General features: G+C 35.7%; 1 pseudogene; it reads left to right on the top strand.

Annotated features, from left to right (window-relative positions):
• The first annotated feature begins 14,012 nt into the window (after positions 1-14,012).
• On the top strand, positions 14,013-15,253 carry LOC103215068 (poly(rC)-binding protein 2 pseudogene; annotated as a pseudogene).
• The last annotated feature ends 2,926 nt before the right edge of the window (positions 15,254-18,179 follow it).

The following is an 18,179-nucleotide window of genomic DNA, read 5'->3' as shown; positions in this document are numbered from 1 at the left end:
TATATCACTATGCAAGACATATTTACCTTACATAATTTCCAGGGTATTTTAATCATGCGTGTGTTAGGTTAGAAAATAATAAAAAGCATTGACATTTAGTAAAATGTTAGAAAAAATGCTTCTGTCATATTGTGTCTCTTAAAACAGATGCTATTACTTGCTATTTTCTTGACTTAGCCTTTTATTTTAAAAATGTATATATATGAATAGCACTGGCCTATCTATCCACAACCTTCCTACTTGATTTTATTCATTCCCCTTAAACCAAGCAAATCAGGGAAGGGCTGAGTCATAACAATTTAAACTTCACAAGAAAATTGAACCTTGTTGTTGCTGTAAGTGTTTGGGGTAGGAGTAAGCATGTAAGAAGTTCTGACCAATACTGCACAAAATAAAGTCTGGTGACATTTCTTTAGAAAGGTTTATTAGAATAGCAAAGAAGCAAAAAAGGGTGATAGAAAGTCATTCTTTCTCCTGACACTTGCATTGTTTGGATAAGAACACAAATAATGAAACTGTGACAGCCACTTGTGAACATGAGTAGACAAACTTGAGTATGAAAGCCCATGTGCTACTAGGGGACAGAGAAAATATGGGAAGAACCTGGCCCTAGATGGCATCAGTGAGTTGCTGAAATGACCAACTATGGTGCTTCCTGACTTCTGGATTCTACACGACATAAATATTATATATATACACACACATACACAATCCTGAATTTTAAGGGATTTTTACTTACTTTTTTCTATCATTTACACCCAACACGGCCTATTTTAATAGCTCAATATATTCAAAATGTACTGTTCAAAAGAACAGGCTGTTTTTTGTACACATTAACTTAATTAATCAACCCAAATGCCTATGAAGTATAAAATATTCTAATCTCTTTTATATAAGTAAGAAATATTAAAGCTAAGATTTCGAAAATTAGGAAATATGACAGAGTAAAAACATAGTGTTAACTCAAGTGGCTCTGATGATGGAGTGCCACATTTAAGTTTGTTTTATTAAATGCATTTTCTATGTTTCCTTCATTAATTGGATATTGCCAGATAAGGGAAAAGTTCCATTTCTATATTTATCACCTAATGATTAGAAATAATTACATAACCACTTTTTTTTCAATTTGACGTTTTATTGATAATTTATTACATGTAAATTTTGTGGACAATGACCAACACCTGCCCTCACAGCATGCAGTATTTTAAACTGAAATGAATGAATAGACAAAATATAAAATTATATAAGTTAATGTAGAAACTTTCCAGTTACATGCAAAATATTACATGTGCCCAGAGGTGGAAAAATTATCTCCAATTTTGATTGGTAAAGAAACCAGGTAGTGGTGGAAATATTTGATGTCAGTATTGAAGGAATGTTTACATTTTCAAAAAGTAAATTAGAATGTCACCTTTCAGGCAATATGGAGTAACAACAGCCAGATTTACCTTTTCAGCAGAAACAACTAAAAATGTATAAGAGACAACAGTACTCAAAATATTAAAGATCAGGCAATAAAGACAGATACCCCTGAAAGACAGAAAACAGTTGAAGTGAACTTGAGAAATACCCTCAGTTTACTGACTGGAGAAATTTTCTAGGATGCAGAGCAAGGAATCAAAGCCAGACGAAGCCCAGAAATCTCCCTAAGATGATGGGATGGAGCTTCATAGAAGCCAAGGTAAGTAAAGTAAACAGGATAGAAGAGAAGAAAGAGGTTCACAGATTAAAAAAAAAAAAAAGAAAAAAAAACCACAAAACTTTACATATCCCAAATATATTATGGCTATTCCTCAAGTATTTAGATGACTGCTAATCAGTACATGCTAATCAGTGTTTAAGGAAACTCTCTAAGGCAGAGAAAAAAGCAAACTAAAATAACTATGGAAAACAGTCCTCCAAACTCACAGATGATGCCAGGAATAGTGCTTGGTCCCAACAGCTAGAATAAAAAAACCTCATAATTCAGGTAGTATTAGTTAGAATATTAAAAAAACCTCGCCTCAGTAATGTGTAAATTTGGTTCTTTCTTTCTCTTCTTTTTTTTTTTTTTTTTTTTTTAAAAAAAAGGAAGGTCTGGGTCTCATTGAGAAATCTTTTTTTTTTTTTTTTTTTGAGACAGAGTCTCGCTCTGTCGCCCAGGCTGGAGTGCAGTGGCGCAATCTCGGCTCACTGCAAGCTCTGCCTCCCGGGTTCACGCCATTCTCCTGCCTCAGCCTCCCGAGTAGCTGGGACTACAGGCACCCACCACTGCACCCGGCTAATTTTTTCTATTTTTAGTAGAGACAGGGTTTCACCATGGTCTCGATCTCCTGACCTTGTGATCCGCCCGCCTCGGCCTCCCAAAGTGCTAGGATTACAGGCATGAGCCACTGCACCCGGCCTCATTGAGAAATCTTAAATCAAGACCTAAAAAGATCAAGCCCCCCATTAGCTTGCCTAAGTCCTAGAAAAATATCTCAGGAATATTTAAAGAAATGAAAAAATATCTGTATAAATTAAAATTGGAATTGCAATGTCTGGTATCCAGTGAAATATTACCAGGGATATAAAAAGGCAGGAAAATAAAATCCATAATAAGGGTAAAAAAGAACCAATACAAAGCAATGAAAAATAATACATGTGACAAAATTAGTAGACAGAAACATTAAAAGAGGTATCATAACTTTTTAATCCACATCTTCACAAAGCTAAAGATGGAACATGTTAAGTAGATGTATGGATTATATAAAACCCTTCATGTAGTACATTGCATGTAATTAACATATTAATGTCAAAGAATAAATATTAGAAAACATGAAGACATACAATTGTTGGAAGACAATTCTACATAGTTTATCAAATTACTGCATGTCTTTTGAGTGATGGCCTAATTACCCTTTCTCATGGACTATCATTTCAAGGATGCTGGTATGTGAACAGACTTTGGTGACAAAGCTAATGTTTTCTACTAAAGTGAATATTAAGAAAATGTATTGTCCATTCCAAAAAATTCAAACTCTTTAAGCTTCTGTAATGCAACTCCCTGTGTGTACAGGTGCCATCTTGCCTTCTTCATATCATGCCTAGTCTGTCCCACAGACTCTGGCTGAGCAATGGATGAAAGAAGTATGCTGACACAGGTATTTTGCCTGATAGCATGCCTGGGGACTCCATGGCTTAGCACCACCGACGAGAGTGCCACCCCATAAGCCGGCCCCGCTTGCATTTATTTAGTACAGACTTAATGACAAAGGCTTGGAGTAAACACCATTTGTGGGTAATAAACATTGTCAACCCCCCAAGTAGACAGCAATCCTGCATGCAAATGATCAAAGGTTGGTTTCTGGAGACAGGAGTAAGCAAATGTATCTAGATAAGTTCCTTTACATTCCCTCATTATCTGCCCTTTGCTCTCAACCTCCGGATAAGAGAATTTGGCTGCCTTCAGCCATAATTCTCACCTGAAGCTTTTGCAAAATTTCTCGGCCTTCCAAGAAGTTTTGAGTCATTCCCTATAACTTTTTCTTATAACTTTTCCCACCACCATGACCGATCTCCTACAATGTCATTCTCAGGGAACTGGACTTGAAGAACCACTAAAAACTAGAACCACTAATATATTATCCATTACTCTATAAGTCTGTTCTCACATTGCTATAAGGAAATAACTGGAACTGGGTAATTTATATTAAAAAAAGGTGATTTAACTGTATCATGATTTTACAGGCTGTACAGGAAGCATTCTGCAGGCATCTACTTGGCTTCTGGGGAGGCCTCAGGACACTTACAATCATGGTTGAAGGAGAAGAGGGAGCAGACATGTCACATGGGTAGAGCAGGAGACAGAGAGTGAGTAGGGGGAGGTACAACATATTTTTTAACAACCAGTCTCACTAGAGCTCACTCACTATCTAAAGGACAGTACCAACTGGATGGTGCTAAATCATTCATGAGAAATATTCCCCCATGATGCAATCACCTCCCATTAGGCCCATCTCCAACATTGGGGATTACATTTCGAATGAGATTTAGGAAGGGACACACATCCAAACTATATCAGTTACTATTTTTGTGAGTAATAAGATTTCTTGATCCCTGACCCAGGAGTCTGGTTTTCTACTAGCATCATTACACTGTGACAAGTTAAATTGTCAGCATGCAAGTGGAATAAAATTTCACACTCTTAACAGCTTTTGAGAGTTATATAATAACAGGAGTATATAATACTGAAATAAACATACGTTTCTTAAAAGGAAAGATAGTCACTTCAGGGAGTAACTAATGTTATTTGATATGGTTTGTCTCTGTGTTTCTGTCCAAATCTCATGTCGAGTTGTAATCCACAATGTTGGGAGAGGGATCTGGTGGGAGGTGATTGGATCATGGAAGTCAATTCCCCCTTGCTATTTTCATGATAGTGAATGAGTTCTCATGAGAGTTGGCTGTTTAAAAGTGTGTAGCACTTCTCCCATCGTTCTGTTTCTCTCCTGCTGTCATGTGAAGATGTGCTTGCTTCCCTTTCACCTTTCTGAATGACTGTAAGTTTCCTACAGCCTCCTAATCTATGCTTCCTGTACAGCTTGCAGAACTGCAAATCAATTAAACCTTTTTTCTTTATAAACTACCAAGTTTCAGGTATCTATTTATAGCAGTATGAGAACAGACTAATACAGAAAATTGGTACTGGGAGGGAAGCATTGCTATGAAGATACCTGAAAATGTAAGAGTGACTTCGGACCTGGGTAATGCACAGAAGTTGAAAGAGTTTGGAGGGATCAGAAGAAGATAGAAAGATGAGGGAACAGTTAGAACTTCCTAGAGACTTTTGAATGGTTGTGACCAAATGCTGATAGTGACACTGTACATGTGAAGTGAAGTCGAGGATGAGGTGCTCAAAGGGAATGAAGAACTTATTGTGAACTGGAGTAATGGTCACTCTTGCTATGGTGTAGCAAAGGGACTGGCAGCATTGTGCTCCTGCATTAAGAATCTGTGAAATTTTGAACTCAAGAGTAGTGATTTAGGGTATCTAGTCAAATAAATTGCTAAGCAGCAAAGCATTCAAGATGTGTCTTGGCTGCTTCTAAAAGGCTATGCTACTTATGCTACTTTGCACAAACAAAGAAATGACCTAAAACTAGAACCTACACGTAAAAGGAAAGCAGAGCTTAAAGGTTTGGACAATTTGCAGCCCAACTATGTGGTAGAAGGGAAAAAAAAAAAAAGGATTTACTGAGGACAAATTCAAGGCTGCAGAAATTTGCATATGTAAAGAAAAGTCAAATGTTAATACTCGAGACAACGGGGAAAATGTCTCCAGGGTATTTCAGAGACATTTCTGACAGCCTCTCCCATCATAGGCCTGGAGGCCTAGGAGGGAAGAAGGGTCTCCTGGGTCAGGCCCAGGACCCTGTTGTTCTGTGCAGCCTCAGGTCATGATTCCCTGTGTCTCAGCCATTCCAGTTTCAGCTGTGGCTAAAAGGGGTAAAGGTACATCTTGGGCAGTGGTCTTGGAGGGTCCAAGCCCCAAGCTTTGGCAGCTCTCACATGATGCTGAACTTGTGGGTTGTGCAGAAGGCAAGAGTTGAGGTTTGGGAGCCTCTGTCTAGATTTCAGAGGATGTATCAAAACACCTGAATATACAGATAGAAGTCTGTTGCAAGGATGAAGCCCTCATGGAGAACACCTACTAATGCAGTGTGGAGGGAAAATGTGGGGTCGTTATCCCCACAGAGTCCCCACTGGAGCACTGCCTAGGAAAGCTATGAGAAGAGGGTCACTGTCGTCCAGACCCCAGAATGGTAGATCCATCAACAGCTTGCATCATGTGCCTGGAAAAGCAGCAGGCACTCAACTCCAGTCCATGAAAGCAACTGTGAGCACTGTGCCCTGCATGACCACAAGAGCAAAGCTGCTCAAGGCATTTGGAGCCCACCCCTTGCATCATTGTGGCCTGATTGTGAGACATGGAGTCAAAGGAGATTATTTTGGAGCATTAAGATTTAATGACTCCCTGTTGGGGCAGGCTTGTAGCCCCTTTATTTGACCAATTTGTCCCTTTTGGAACACCAGCATTTGCCCAATGCCTATACTCCCATTATATCCTGAAAGTAACTAACTTTTTTTTTTTTTTTTTTTACTTTTCAGGCTTATAGACAGAGGAGACTTGCCTTGTGTCAGATGAGTCTTTGGACTTGGACTTTTGAGTTAATACTGGAATGAGTTAAGAATTTGGGGGATTGTTGGGAAAAATGATTAAGTTTTGAAATATGTAAAGGACATAAGACTTGTAAGGGGCCAACATGGAATAATGTTTTGCCTCTGTGTCCCCAACCAAATCTTATGCAGAATTGTAATTCTCAATATTGGTGGAGGGACCTGGTAGGAGGTGATTGAATCATGGGGGAAGATTTCCCCCTTACTATTCTTGTGATAGTAAATGAGTTCTTATGAGATCTGAGTGTTTAAAAGTGTGTAGCACTTCCTCTTTTGCTCTGTCTCTTGCCACCATGTAAAGACATGCTTGCTTTACCTTTGCAGATTATTGTAAGTTTCCTGAGGACTCCCAGCCATGCTTCCTGTACATCTGTGGAACTGAGTCAATTGAAATTCCTTTTTTTTTTTTTCCCATAAATTAGCCAGTTATGTCTTTACAGCACTGTAAGAATAGGCTAATACATTATTTTAGGGAAATCCATGGTAAAAAATAGCAAACGTGTCTGATTATATAATCAGCATACTCGATTGCCTATAAAGGAGAAAGTGAGGAGGTGGTTGCAAGCTGAGTACTGGAAAGAAAAATTTCAAAGATTTGACCTCCAGGTAGATGAAATGTCTTTCCAATTTGTGCTAACCTTTTACAGAAACTGATACTAAAATTATCCTGAGTGGGCAAAACTTGTCTCTTTCTTTCAGTCAATGGTTGCCTAGATTCAAATCCACATTAAATATAAAGTGAGGAAATCTATGTTTTCTATGGGCAGAAATGAAACAATTTATTAGAAACTTAGCTGGTTCACTTGCGAGATGAGGAAGAACAGTCTATCCTTTTCATAGTCCATTATGCTGCTGCATATCCATAAGCTTGGGGAAGTCAAGCAGTCCTAAAGTTTCTTGCATTAAATAGTGGCTTTTATAATGCAGCTTGTCCCTCGTGGAAAACTTTTCTCAATACATATATACTTCTATAGAAAATCATAGATGAGATATTTAGTGGTATTCTGGTTCTTACGGCCCCAAATTGCGTTAACAATGCTGATGACTATGACCCACTGGAGAATGAGAAAATTGCCCAAAAGAATCTAGATACATTCTTGTGTTTATTCTTACTTCCCCGAAATGTTCACCTTGTTTTATGTGAAAACCAATTACAAAATGCAAAAATAATGTCTGAGAATATGAAAATTTGATGCAAGCCATGAGCTTATATAGTCTCATTGAAATCCAAGATAAAATCATGAGAAAAATTTCATGCAGGTACACCATAATCAAATTGCTTAAAAACAGTGATAAAGAGAAAATCTTAAAAGCAGTGTTGGGGACTCAGAAAATGATGTCCCATATATGATACTTTTGTCATGCTGAGTGTTTCACCTAAAGGAGAAACAAGGTCTTTCTGATCTTTTCCTATCACCCTGACTCTCACTTTTCCTTTTCTCCTGAAGCATAGGAGGGGCTGTCTCTGAAATTTCTTCATCTGACTAAGGGAAATTCCTCCAGAAGGAATTTAATTGTCATGAGTCCTCTTCCCACAATCTCATTAAACCAGAGAGTGATTTATAGAATGAGAGAATACAGGTTGACACATAGTATTCTTCTGAGGACTGTTACCTGAAGTATCTCATCTTCATAACAAGACCACATTTGTTCATAATGAATTTCCCTCTCTTATCCTCTCATGGCTTGTGACACCATCCTCCCCCAAGAAGCCCTAAACTGCTATTCTCTCTGCAGCTTAAAATGTTATTTAAACTTTAACCATCTGGCCCTTTATTGAATCTTATGCTGTGCATGACTTCCTCGCATTTGCATTTAATAAATTAGTATGACTTTTTTCCTGTTAGTCTGTCTAATGTCAAGTCTATCCAAGAAACTCAAATTATCAAGCCTTCAGAGAGTAGAAGGAAAGTTTATTTCATGGCCAGCCACAGCTGCTACAAGACAAAAAAAATATATACTAAGAAACAAAGATAAGGATAACAGCAGATTCCTCACTGAAGAGAATGCAAAATAGAAGACAATAGAACAACATATTTGAAGTACTAAAGTTAAAATCAAAAACAAAACTTTTTGATGTAGAATGCACAGATATGTTACAACTATGAAATAACGACTTTTTAGACATACAGAGATTAGAGGATTTTATTATGATTATATCCAAACAAAAAGAAATATTTAAGACATCTTACATTCAGAGTGAATATGATATTTAATATGTCTTGTGGAAACCTGGATCAGTACAAAAGAGTGATGAGCACCAGACAGTTTAACATATAGAAAATACAAAGTTTCAAAAATTCTCTTGAAAGACATAAAATTGTTTAATTAAAAGTAGTAAAAATGCCTTGTGAGACTTAGAACATATATATAGGATAAATATGTGATGAAAGTAGCACAATGACTGGGAGAGGAGCAATAGAAGGTTTACTTTTCTTAAGCCATATTTACACAGGTCTATGTGAGTTGAACTTAGATTGAGATAAATTAATGATGATTCGATAAATGTTAAAATATACAGTAAAATAACACAAAAAGAAGTGTAGTGCATATACAGGGTAGATACACTGGACAAAGGGATGATTCACATTCAGGTGCGACAGAGTGAGGCAGCGTGAGATCTTATCACACTACTCAGAATGGCACAAAATTTGAAACATGAATTGTTTATTTCTGAAATTTCCCATTTAATATTCTAGGAACACAGTTGATCAGGGGTAACGGAAATTGTGGAAAGTAAAACTATCGATAAGGGGTGACTACTGTATATACATATAATAGAATATTATTCAGCCTTTAAAAAGAGGGAGATACTACCATTTGTGACACATGGATGAACCTGGAGGACGTTATGTTCAATAAAATAATCTAGACACAGCAGGACAAATACTACATGATAACACTTATGTAGAATCTAAAATAGTCAAACTCATAGAAGTAGAAGGTAGAATAGTGGTTGTCACATGACAGGGAGAGGAGAAAATGAGAAGGTATTAGGAAATGGGAAGGCTTTAGTTATGCAAGATGAATAAGTTCTAGAGATTTGCTGTGCAGCATAGTGCCTACGGTTAACAATACTCTATCATCTACTTAATAATTTTCTAAGATAGTAGCTCTTATATTGTGTTCTTATAAAAATAATAAAAGAAGAAATAAGGAGGAAACTTTTGGAGGAGATGAATATGCTTATGGCACAATCGTGGCTATTTTTTTCACAGGTGTATGCTTTTCTCCAAATTCTTCAAGTTGTAGACATTAAATATATATATATATATATATATATATATAGCTTTTTGTATGTCAATCATACCTCAATAAAGTGGTTTTTCAATTAAAAAAGATAAATTATGCACAGTTAATCCAAATAAGGAAAAGAAAGATAAAGAAAAAGAGGAAAAGACAGATTAGACATATAGAAACCACAAGAAGATTATAAATTTAAAACCATGTCAATAATTACACTAAATAAAAATGATGTGTACACCCAATTCAAAGGCACAGATTTTCTGATTGGGTAAGAATACAATAACCAACTCCATACTGCCTATATAAAGTTTACCATAAAATAATTATAAGTCTTTAGAAAATAAAAGATGGCAAAGATATACAATGACAATGCAAATCAGAAGAAAGATGGAGTGGTTATATTAATGTCAGGTAAACTAAGAGCAAGCAATAAAGAGGATCATTTCATAATGACAAAGGAATCAATTCATCTGAGAACATAATAATACTAAAAGTTTATGTACATAATGACAGAGCTGCAAAAGATATAAAGCAAAACTGGGAACTGTAAAGAAATATACATATAGTTACAAATATATTCAAATAATTCCATGTATCTTATCTAAGTAATAGATTGAACAATGGAAATCAATTTGATTATAGAAGACTTGAACAACTGCATCAACCAAATTGACAGAGTTAATATTTATGAAACATTTTAACTTATAATTAAAAAATTAACATTCTTTTCAACTACAAATAAAATATTTTTTCAAGATAGACTTTTCTCTGGGCCATAAATCAAGTCTCAGCAAGTCTGAATAGTTTTAAGTTATATAAAATAAATGTAGACTTCTACAATGAGCTTTTCTATTATCTGCTGTTAATGCACAGTGTATACTAAAGAGGCTAAATTCATAGAAAACTTCTAGCCTTAAATACCTGCGTGTCAAGGCTTCTCACCATTATAACTTTAGAACATCAGTATCATATCTTGTTATTAATTTAGATTCTTTTTTTTACTCTAGATAATTTTATTTTAGGAACATACATACCCTTATGTAATAGAATTTAGTCAGAAATAGTTAACTTACTTCTAACACTGACTATTATAGAGAAGGTGTAATACTTCAAAGGCAAATATTAGCTTCTCTACCTCAATAAAATATAACTACATAGATTATATCTGTTCTCCCCAGACCCAAGAAAACTACAGATGTGATCAATGATTCAAAGATTCCAAAACCTATGTATTAATTCTATAAAATTATAATAAGAAAGTCTGAGCTTATAAAATAAAAATGCAAAGCAGACCATTCAAAAATTTCGATAGCCAAAACTATTTTATCTCATTGCAAATATCTGAATGAATACTCATAATTTGTGGCCAAGTATAGTATGATTATATTAAAGCTAAATGTAGCTTTATTTCACACAGATGGTAAAGAGAAACTATATTATTGGAAATCGAGTCAAAGCTTTTAAGTAATTATTTTGTCTATGGCTGAGGTCAATGTTATGGTTTTACTTTAACTAAAACCAAATTAGTATTCTTGGTTGGAAGGGTTTTGTTTTTGTTTTCTTGTGTTTTTCCCAGAACTTTAAGTATACTCTTCAAAAGCACAGGTGGCAAAAGAAAAAAGTAAACAAATAGAATTGCATCAAACTAAAACACCCAGTACAGCAAAGGAAACAATAACCACTGTGAAGACACAAACTATTAAATGTGAAAAAAAATCTGCAAACCATATATCTGATAAGGGGTTAATATCCAAAATACATTTAAAAACTTAGCAACTCAATAGCAAAAAAACAAAATAAATAACCTGATTTAAAATAGGCAAAGGGGCCAGGTGTGGTGGCTCATGCCTGTAATCTCAGCACTTTGGGAGGCTGAGTGGGTGGATCAAGAGTTCAGGAGATCTAGACCATCCTGGCTAACACGGTGATACACCCCCCTACTAAAAATACAAAAAGTTAACCAGACTTGGTGGTGGGCACCTGTAGTCCCAGCTACTCAGGAGGCTGAGGCAGGAGAATGACGTGAACCTGGGACATGGAGCTTGTAGTGAGCGGAGATGACTCCATGGCCCTCCAGCCTGGACTAAAGAGTGAGACTCCGCCTCAAAACAAAAAACAAACGACAACAACAACAAAAACAGGCAAAGGACCTGAACAGACATATCACTAAATAATAGCCAACAGGTATATTAAGAAGTGCCCAATGTCATTAATTATCAGGAAAATGAAAATGAAAATGACAAACACACCTATCAGAATGACTAATATCAAAAAAGAAAGATAGTGAGTTGATAATAAGTTCTTAATGTAATAATAAGGGAATTGTGTTAAGCCATTTATGAGGCATATGCTACTATGATTCAATCACCTCCCACCAGGCCTACCTCCAACATCAAGAATCACATTTCAACATGAGATTTTATATGGGGACAACCATGCAAACCATAGAGTAAGTGTTGGCAAGAATGTGGAGAAATTGGGACTATTGTACACTCTTAGTAGGATTGAAAAATGGTGCAGGAGCTAAGAAAAAATTAGTGTTGAGGTTCCTTAGAAAATTAAAAGTAGAACTATCATATGATTCTACAATCTTGCTTGGGGTGTATACCCAAAGCAAATAAAATGAGTATATTGAAAAGATAACTGTACTCTCATGATTACTGCAACACTATTCACATAGCCAAAATTTGGAATCAAAGTAACTGTCCACCAAGGAATAAATAAAGAAAATGTGGTATATGTACTCCATGAAATACTATGATGTCTTAACCATGACAAAAGTGCTGTTATTGCAATAATATGGAAGAACATAGAAGACATTATGTTAGGTAATATAAGACAGACACAGAAAGACAAATATCACCTGATTTCATACACATGTAGAATTTAAATATGTCAACCTTACAGTAATAAGAGTAGAACGGTGGTTACTATCCTTTAGAAGACAGGAGGATGCCTGATAAAGGATACAAAATTTAAGTTAGATACTAGGAATGAGTCCTGAAGAACTATTACACAGTATGGTGAGTATAGTTAGTAATAATGTATTATATACTTCAGAATTATTAACAAAGTAAATGTTAAGTGTTCTCACCACAAAAGAATAAGTGTGTGAGGTAAAAGATGTTAATTAAGTTGATTCAATTATCCCACAAGCATCACGTTAAAGGCCATAAATATATACAATCTTTGTTTATCAAGTAAAAATTAAAAAACTTGAAAAATAATCAAATAATATGTAAATAAATTAAAGTTTTTATTATTATTATTATACTTTAAGTTCTAGGGTACATGTGCATACGTGCAGGTTTGTTACATATGTATACTTGTGCCATGTTGGTGTGCTGCACCCATCAACTCATCGGCACCCATCAACGCGTCGTTTACATCAGGTATAACTCCCAGTGCAATCTCTCCCCCCTCCCCCCTCCCCCCTCCCCATAGTAGGCCCTGGTGTGTGATGTTCCCCTTCCCGAGTCCAAGTGATCTCATTTATACATGCAGTAGCATGTATAAAAATTTCATTCCTTTTAAGGCCAAATGATATTCCCTAGTATGTATGCACCTTACTTTGGCTACCTATTCATTGGTTGATGAACACAATGTGTTTCCATCTTTTGGCTATCGTGAATAGTGATGCTATGAACATTGATGTACCAATATATGTTTGAGGTTTTGCTTTCAATTATTTTTGAAATATACTGAAAAATGAAATTTCTCAGTCATATGGTCATTCCATGTTTTATTTATTTATTTTTTTGATAAATCAGAGTATCGTTTTCCACAGCATATACATTTTCATCAGCAACACACAAGCATTCGAATTTTTCTACATCCTAACCAACATTGTTATTTCTTGTTTGTTGATTGATGGATTGAGATAACACATTATTATTGATGCTTTGAAATTTATTAGAATTTGGCCTACCATATGGTCTAATCCTGGAGATTTTTCCATGTGCACTTGAAAAAGTACATATTTTTTTCTCTTATTGGGTGGAGTGTTCTGTATGTCTGTTAGTTCCAATCACTTTATAGTATTGTTCAAGTCCTCTATTTCCTTATTGATTTTCTATCTTTTGTATCTTATTGTTCTATTCACTATAGAAAGTGGAGTATTGGAGATTTCAACTATTATGGTAGGATCTTTTTTTTGTCGATTACGTCAAGTTTTGCTTCATAGATTTTACAGCTTTGACATTATGTACACATGTGTTTTATAATGATAAATCTTCTTACTGATTATTTCAACCATTCCCATTTAGTGCAGTAAGATCAATAAGGTGATCTTTCAGTGCCTCTCTTCAATTTCGTGGCAGGAATAACATAGTCAAAGTAAGGAGACACGTGAAAATAGGGGAAAAAAGGAATAAAAATTGAGAAGCAAGAAAAATGCTGTCATTTACAGAAAATAAGAAGACTGATATAATTACTTGCCAAGGTTGTTCAATACTAGTAATATACATTCCTTGAAGAGTAGGAGTGACTGGGATCCAAATTGCTGGCAGAGGTGAGCTTTTCCTTTATGATAGGAGTAAAGAGACTACGATGAATGCAGATGTTATAGTACTTGAAATAAGAAGTTTTACTGCTCGACATGGACACCGGTATGATTGAAGGTGGATTAAATGTCACTCTCACCATCCGGCTACTTATGCATGGAAAGGAAGTTGGCAGTATCATCAGAAAGAAAGGAGAATCAGTTAAGAAGATGCGCGAGGAGAGTGGTGCACGTATCAACATCTCAGAAGGGAATTGTCCTGAGAGAATTATCACTTTGGCTGGACCCACTAATGCCATCTTCAAAGCCTTTGCTATGATCATTGACAAACTGGAAGAGGACATAAGCAGCTCTATGACCAATAGCACAGCTGCCAGTAGACCCCCGGTCACCCTGAGGCTGGTGGTCCCTGCAAGTCAGTGTGGCTCTCTCATCGGAAAAGGTGGTGGCAAGATCAAGGAAATACGAGAGAGTACAGGGGTTCAGGTCCAGGTGGCAGGGGACATGCTACCCAACTCAACTGAGCGGGCCATCACTATTGCTGGCATCCGCAATCCATCATTGAGTGTGTCAAACAGATCTGCGTGGTCATGTTGGAGACTCTCTCCCAGTCCCCCCCCGAAGGGTGTGACCATCCCGTACCGGCCCACGCCGTCCAGCTCTCCGGTCATGTTTGCAGGTGGTCAGGACAGGTACAGCACAGGCAGCGACAGTGCGACCTTTCCCCACACCACCCCGTCCATGTGCCTCAACCCTGACCTGGAGGGACCACCTCTAGAGTTGACCAAGCTGCACCAGTTGGCAATGCAACAGTCTCATTTTCCCATGACGCATGGCAACACCAGATTCAGTGGCACTGAATCCAGCTCTCCAGAGGTGAAAGGCTATTGGGCAAGTTTGGATGCATCTACTCAGACTACCTCGCATGAACTCACCATTCCAAATGATTTGATGGGCTACATAATCGGGCGTCAAGGCGCCAAAATCAACGAGATCCGTCAGATGTCTGGGGCGCAGATCAAAATTGCGAACCCAGTGGAAGGATCTACTGATAGGCAGGTTACCATCACTGGATCTGCTGCCAGATACTGCCTGGCTCAATATCCAATCAATGTCAGGCTTTCCTCGGAGACAGGTGGCATCGGGAGCAGCTAGAACAATGCAGATTCATCCATAATCCCTTTCTGCTGTTCACCTCCACCCATGATCCCTCTGTGTAGTTTCTGAACAGTCAGCGATTCCAGGTTTTAAATAGGTTGTAAATTTTCAGTTTCTACACACTTTATCATCCACTCGTGATTTTTTAAATAAAGCATTTTAATTCCTTTCTCTGTTCAGCTGTTGATGCTGAGATCCATATTTAGTTTTATAAGCTTCTCCCTGGTTTTTTTTGTTTGTTTGTTTTGTTTTTTGTTTTTTGTTTTTGCTCATGAAATTTTCTGTTTGTCATGCAAATGTAAGAGTGGAATATTAATACATTTCAATTTAGTTCTGTAATGTCAGGAATTTTTCAAAAAAACTAAAAGATGGACTGGAAAAAAAAAGTTTTGCAACTTTCTTTTTGAATGCATCTATTTTTCTTATGAAGTTGTATGCTTTGAGTAAGAATGGAGATATAAAGAACTGAAAGCTGAAAAAAAGAACATTTGGAAAATTACCATAGAATGTGAAAAAAAATTATCAAAAATGTAGGACAATTTAAAAGTGACTTTGCTGAGTTTATAGCAGAAAAAGTCAACATTTTATGTGAACTTTTATATCAACATAAGTCACTTGAATAGTCAAAGATGAAGACTGGAGGCTTAAAATCATTCAGACTGAAACTTTTGCTGGCAGAATTTGAGAAAAAGAAAGAGGATGAATACACTTTTGCATATAAATAAAAGTATTACTCTAATGATAGACAAGAAAAACTAAAACAGCCTTGAGAAAAATGAAGAAAAAGAAGTAGGTTTTTGAATTGGAAAGCGTGGAAATGTCAATAAACCAGAATGTATCTCGAAATCAAAGAGTAGTTATACTACGTTACATTGCAAAAGTTAGAAGAAGCAAACCTTTAATTAGTGATGTTCTTATCAAACAGTTACATGGTCTAGAGTGCAATTATGGGTGTGGGTCACTGAAGTCTACGACCATTAAACCTTAGCAATATTCTACTTAAACATAGGAAAAAGTCACAATAATACTCATTCTCACATATTGATTAGATATTGTATTAGATGTCCTAGGAAAGCATTATAATAAATATGTATATAATTTAAAAGTTACATACAGAACTCATTATTTGTGTTTGTCTCCATATAAATGATGAGCAGTTTATTATTTTTTTGAAATGATTATAGACTTCAGCCAAAGCATTGAATATATGACTAATTTACCAAAAAAAATGAAGTTCATTTCGCTAAGACAGTACTGTTTTTTGTTCTGTTTACCGTCCAGATAATAGAGGCCTGTGTTTCCATTTCCACATCTTTCATGTAAACTAGTTGCTTTCCATCTGAAAGCCAAACTCTATCCCATATTTAGTATTGAAAAGATCATTTATTTTATTTGCCATATTCAAAAAGTTTTAAGGTAAAGAAAATTAATAGAAGTAACTTATTTCAGGTATCTTTATTTTAGGTAACTAAAATATATGGTGTGAAGAAAGTAATTAAAATAATTATGTGTTACTATTTATTAAGGTACTTCTCAATGCCTTTAATTTCATTTCCTTTAATTAATGTCTTGTGATTTATGGGTCTACCCATAAAGGGACTGATATTAATCATGATTAGCTGTTAAATTAATGACTGATTCAAATGTATAATGTAGACAGTTCTGTAAGTAGATAATGATGATTACTAACTACACAAACATTTGTAAAATGAGTGAATTTCAAGGTAAAACTTTTGAAATGATAAGAATTTTTATAGAATGTTCTGTTAAATTATAATAAACTTATATTGAAAGATTATACTTTTCATTTCTCTCTGTATTATTAAAATCCAATTTACCATAAAAGAACCATCTGTTTCAAAAATAAAAATAATCTAAGTAATAAACTTCTTTGTGTGTTCAATTTCTATCCAGCTGTATCACATTATGAAAGCAGTTTTATAAAGAGTAGGATGATTACATTATAAATAGTCTACCTAAACCTTTAGGGCAGATTTGTCTACATTTTGCTGTTATTTCAAAAGATGTTCAAACTAGGTATATTATTTGGAGAAGAACCACTATATTAGCGAATAATTCTAATTTTATATAATAATATTAAATAAGACACATTTACTGAAAATAAGAGAATATAAAATTTCTTGTCAAGATTCGTCTTGAAAAACTTGCTCAAAATTTAAGAAAATAAATTTCAGGGGCGAAAATGAAAGCAAGCTTGATGTATTCCAGCGAGAATCAACGTAAGTATATTCCTAGGCCTTTCATTAATTTCAGGGGGCAGTTGAAGTTTTATTCGCTACTATCTGTTGTTGTTCACCAAAAGTGCATTCATGTACTCTATTCTCTACAGTTAAAAAAAAAAATTGTCACTGTGGAGTCTCTGATTGAGAAACATTTTATTATTATTTTAACTTTACAATTTTTATGACATCACAATAGCTCACTAATTTGATATTGTTGTTGCAGTTTGGGGTGTCTTTGTACAGATGGACCTAATTAATAACATGATAAGGAAAGGGGAGGGAAAGGAAGAGGGATAGTGAGAGGGAAAGGGGTGAGATTCGGATTTCCTGAGACCAAACTTTGTCTTCTAAATATGTGATATTGGACAAAGTTTATGATCAATCTCTGTCATGGTAACCTTGCCTATAATAGACAATAATAATAGTGTCTGAAGATGTGTTAAACTACTGTACATCAGTGCTTACGAGGTTGCCAGAAATATTTAACTACTTGATCAATGTCAACTTTTAATTAGTAGATGTAGTTGTGGTAGTAGATGTAGTATTAAGAGTAGTATTCTCCCCAGTAGAGGCACCTGCCTGCCAAGACACATGCCAGGAAAGGCAACGGTGACCAAAGAATGTCATGTCCTTTGTAGTTGTGCCTGGTGCTGGACCTGTGACTCTTCTCCCCATGGAGCATCCCTACAACAACAAAACAAACAAACAAACAAAAAGAGAGCAGTGTTCTCCAACTTTTGTACCTACAAATAGGTTAACAAATAGGGTAGTTGGCTGTATCTATTCTGAGGACTCTAGTTTTTGCAAACAATATACAAAATCTGGTAAGGTAT

Source organism: Chlorocebus sabaeus, chromosome 4, assembly GCF_047675955.1.
Source record: "Chlorocebus sabaeus isolate Y175 chromosome 4, mChlSab1.0.hap1, whole genome shotgun sequence".
Lineage (NCBI taxonomy): Eukaryota > Metazoa > Chordata > Mammalia > Primates > Cercopithecidae > Chlorocebus > Chlorocebus sabaeus.
This window is presented reverse-complemented; position numbering and strand designations above follow the sequence as displayed.